Source organism: Octopus bimaculoides, chromosome 4, assembly GCF_001194135.2.
Source record: "Octopus bimaculoides isolate UCB-OBI-ISO-001 chromosome 4, ASM119413v2, whole genome shotgun sequence".
Taxonomy (NCBI): domain Eukaryota; kingdom Metazoa; phylum Mollusca; class Cephalopoda; order Octopoda; family Octopodidae; genus Octopus; species Octopus bimaculoides.
Window position 1 is genome coordinate 15,151,982 of NC_068984.1, and position 4,694 is coordinate 15,156,675.

At 34.8% G+C, this 4,694-nt stretch overlaps 1 protein-coding gene across 6 annotated transcripts in view; it reads right to left on the reverse strand.

Moving 5' to 3' along the window:
* LOC106877240 (uncharacterized) overlaps positions 1-4,694 on the reverse strand; it is a 160,733-nt gene that overhangs the window by 108,495 nt on the left and 47,544 nt on the right. The gene's annotated exons all lie outside the window — the stretch shown is intronic.

The window sequence follows — 4,694 nt, forward strand, 5'->3', positions numbered from 1 at the left end:
AGAGGTAACTTGAATGTGGAATCTAAAAACAGAAACAATTCCTATCATAGTAGGCGCCTTAGGTATAATAAAAAATATTCAGACAAATACATAACAAAAACACCAGGACTTACAAACATATACAACATACAGAAAATTGCACTACTGGGCACTGCACACATCCTACACAAAACACTTTCAATACAGTAACCATAAGAGCATCACAGCAAACCACAACACATACCCAAGGCACACAGAGCTGCGCTCGGTAGTGAAGTGAAAGCACGTTATAAAAATAAAACTACTGAACAATAATAATAATAATAATAATAATAATAATTTTTTTTATTGGCCACAGGGGCTTACATAAAATTACATGAGGAGACAAAGACAGGACAATACAAATGAATAATAATAATAATAGTTTATAACACCAGTATAAGATGATAAATTTTGTGGAGTGGGTACAGGGATCAATTAAATAGATCCCTGTACTTGATTGATAATATATTTTATTGACCTCAGAAGAATTGAGGGCAAAGTTGATCTTGACAGAATTTGAACTGAAAACTTACAATCCAGAATTACTTCGGAAGTAATATAAGAAATGGGAATGGGATGGGAGGGGGGGAGGAAAACAAAGAGGAGTTGAAAGTAAGAACTGGTTCTGTGAGAAAATGAAAATAAACAAAGGTCATTCACCCACAAATGAACAGCTGACCAGATATTAAAAGAATTACTTTATAAATCAAACTGAGATGTGGTGAGACATTAACCACTGACTTGTTTAAAGGAAGATGACACAAAGAGGAACAAAATTAAGAAATCAATAAAAAAATTTATATATACAAAGAAATCTTTCAGTAGCTGATAAAAAACCTGTCTAAAAAACTGAGTCAACAGGCAGTGGAAGTGTATCAGTGACCAGGTCACAGGAGTGCTACAAAACATTTTGACACTTTATAGTATACAATATTCATCATCATCATCATCATTTAAAGTCCACCTTCCATGCTAGTTAATATCTAACCAACTAACAGCTCTTTGTGGCTTGAATCATTATCTCCAATTTTGTTCCAACTGTTTTCAAATGTGGAATATGGATTAAGTTTTGTATACTTATTATGAAAATGAAATTCATTTTTCCTTTAAATTTATAATTAAAAAGTTATTAGCTTTTAAAATTTGCAAAGTTTGAGTATTTTAGCCAATCAGAAGTGAGTATTTTACACATCACCATGAAGTTTTATTAGCATAGTAAGCAAGGAACTCTGTTTCCGTAGTAACCAAATATGCTGCGCATGTGCACAAGGAGTGTAACCACCACGATTTTCATAATTGTTTGTTTTGACTCCTCCCCACCTTCTCACTACAGTGACAGATGATGGAAGAGGCAGCAAATATGCTGTTTTCTGATTGGTTGAAAATTCTGAAAAATTATCAGATTCTGAACACCTGTAACATTTTCGCAAAATTTTTCTGGAATAAATGAATAACAAGTTTGGATTCAGTATCACAAATTACATCTATATGCTACATTAAAAAAAAAAAACCTTTTAAAGATTTCGATATGCAGTGACTCAAACTACAAAGATCCCAACTAATTGATCATTTGTTTAATTAGTTGATTAAACAATCAATCAGTTATTTGTTAGACAAATCTTTTCGTTGCTATTCACGACCTTCTCAATGATTTTCCCTCTGTTTTGAAGGTCTGCTCTGAATATACAATATCATTAAGGAATAAATGGTATACAATTATTAATAATAAATAAGTGAATACTGTACACAACATTGATTTCAAATTATGGCACAAGACCAGAAATTTTAGGGGGTTGGGTCTAGTTGATTGCATTGACCCCCAGTGTTCCACTCATACTTATTTTATCGACCCCCAAAAAGATGAAAGGCAAAGTCAACCTCAGTGGGATTTGAACTCAGAACATAATGCTTAGTGGCATTTTGTCCAGCATGGTAATGATTCTGCCAGCTCGCCATCTTAATACAGTACAGGATATTATTAAGAAATGAATGAAAGTGGTAGAAAATACTATCTAAAAATATTATTTCGAAAAAACATGCAAAATCTGTAGAGGGGTGGATTGCATGATTTTAAATAGATAACGGGATTCCTTAATGATGTTATTGCTTCAGGTTGAACAAACATTCTCAGATCAAATCATTTACCAAGCAACTCCCGAGTTTATCATCTTTATATGTAATTTGGAGGTAAAACAAAAAAAGCAGCACAACCCTAAAATGTTAATGTAATTAAAATACAGTGAATGCTACAGTATTTCATTTCATAACAAACTGGTGTGGATGTGTGCATGCATTTGTATGTTTATGAAACTACGACAGAGGTATTCCATGTGAATATAACAGTATTTATAGATTTCTTAATGCTTCCAGTAACAACAAGTAGGTTTCTTCATTTATGGACTCAACAACAGCATCAGTACAATCATCGAAACCATAATAACCTTCACAACTACAATCATAACGTTCACCATTTGCACTGACATCAATCTTTTCTACCACACCCAAAGTATAAAGCACAGTATTACAAGTGATGAGTAGCAATGGAGCTGACAAGAGAATTGGAAGAAGATGTATGGATATGTTCAGCTGGGAGTGGTATAACAACCAGCAGGTGCAGAGATCATTGTAAGCAGTCTTCATTGCTGCTTCTCTCTGCTGCTTGTAAAGCACTATTCAATACCAAATTAATGATTTCTGTAGATGACTTTAATGATGAGAGTAGCATAAGTATACATCTGACTTTAAATTCCAAATGATTAACTAGGTTTATTTGGTTTAGATATTCTTTGGTATTTTGACATATTAATTGTGACAAGTAAAAGATAATTGCATAACAAAAAATGGGATCTGATTAAAGATCACTGAAGTCATTAGATATATACCATAAGTTGATTCCGTTTTAATCCTTATTATGCCAACCCACCTCTGGCCATCCCTAGTTCTATGATGCAATTTTCCTGCTTTAACCCTTTAGCATTTAAACTGGCCATATCTGTCCTAAAATATTCTACTTGTTTTTTGTTCCACCCAGCCAGAGTTGGCCCCTCACACCTACCCTGCAATGACATTCTGAAACTAAACTACTCCATCATAAAAATCTTGGAGCTACAAGATAATGAATGATTAATTCAAAGCAATGTCAATAGCTGAGCATTACATTTGACAGAGTAATCTGAATGCTAAAAGGTTAAAGCAATTTAACCCTTCCATCAAAATTCCATGTTAATTTTATGTTCCAAACATCAGAATTAACATTCACAAAGTTATTTTACTAGTTCCAAATCAACTGAAACAAATGAAGCATATTTCAGCAGAAACATCATAATGAAAGGATTAAATTAATATTGTTTTAATTTTATTTAGCCTCAGGTTAACTCTGACTGAGAAAACTTGTGACCAAGAGGGAATTTGTATTATAGAACCAAGGGCAGTTTCAGGCAGGTTGGTATCAAAAGAAATAAAGATGTAACCATAATAAAACAGGCAGAGATAACCATGTCACAGAGAAGTTATATTAAAAGACTGCCTATTACCAGCTCTAAATATGCAAGAACCTTAAGATCTTAGTGGGAAAAGAAATGAGAACCATGACAGTGTTACCTTTCCAAAAACCACAAACAATGTAAATGGGTTGGATGATTTGACTGAGGACTGGTGAACCGGATGGCTGCACCAGACTCCAATCTGATCTGGCAGAGTTTCTACAGCTGGATGTCCTTCCTAACGCCAACCACTCCGAGAGTGTAGTGGGTGCTTTTACGTGCCACCAGCACGAGGGCCAGTCAGGTTTTACTGGCAACAGCCACGCTCAAAATGCTAGTGGCACTAGCAACGACGTCACTCGAATGTTTTCTAACGTGCCAGTAAGGCTACGCTGGTAATGATCACGCTCAAATGGTGCTATTTACATGCAACAGGCACAGAAGCCAGACAGCTGCTCTGGCAATGATCACTAATTTGTAAAACCAAAGTATCTGCTCGAAAATCACCACAGTTTCTTAAACTATGTGTTCGTGTTCTAAATCTTAAATTTCAAGACAACATTAGATTTAGCATTGTTGTAGTTCATGACACCATCTACACACACAGCCATATAAGCTAGAAGTTAACCAACTTCTCAGGAATGATCAGTTAATGTTGACCCAGTTTGGCTTTGCATGAGCAAAACTGACCTCCTACACTGTTAAACACAAACCAGATTAGTATTTAAATAACATCTATGGTGTTCTTGTTGTTGTAGTTGTTTAGCTTTAATTCAGCCCTGATTTATGAGCAAGAGATATTTCAATCATTATCATCCCTTCTTTTGCTATACCTTAGAATACTTCCCTTTTTAAGATGGTAGTGAATGATCTGAAGGAATTTGGTTATTATCTCTTGCAGTTAGGATATAAGACTCATAAACTGTAACTGGCACAATGTTGTACCATCAGATAAGAAACTTTATTTGTCTTAGTCTCTTCTAACTAATAAATAAATAAACAAACAAATAGGTGCAGGAGTGGCTGTGTGGTAAGTAGCTTGCTTACCAACCACATGTCCTAGGTTCAGTCTCACTGTGTGGTACCTTGGGCAAGTGTCTTCTACTATAGCCTCGGGCCAACCAAAGCCTTGTGAGTGGATTTGGTAGACGGAAACTGAAAGAAGCCCGTCGTATATATATATATATATAT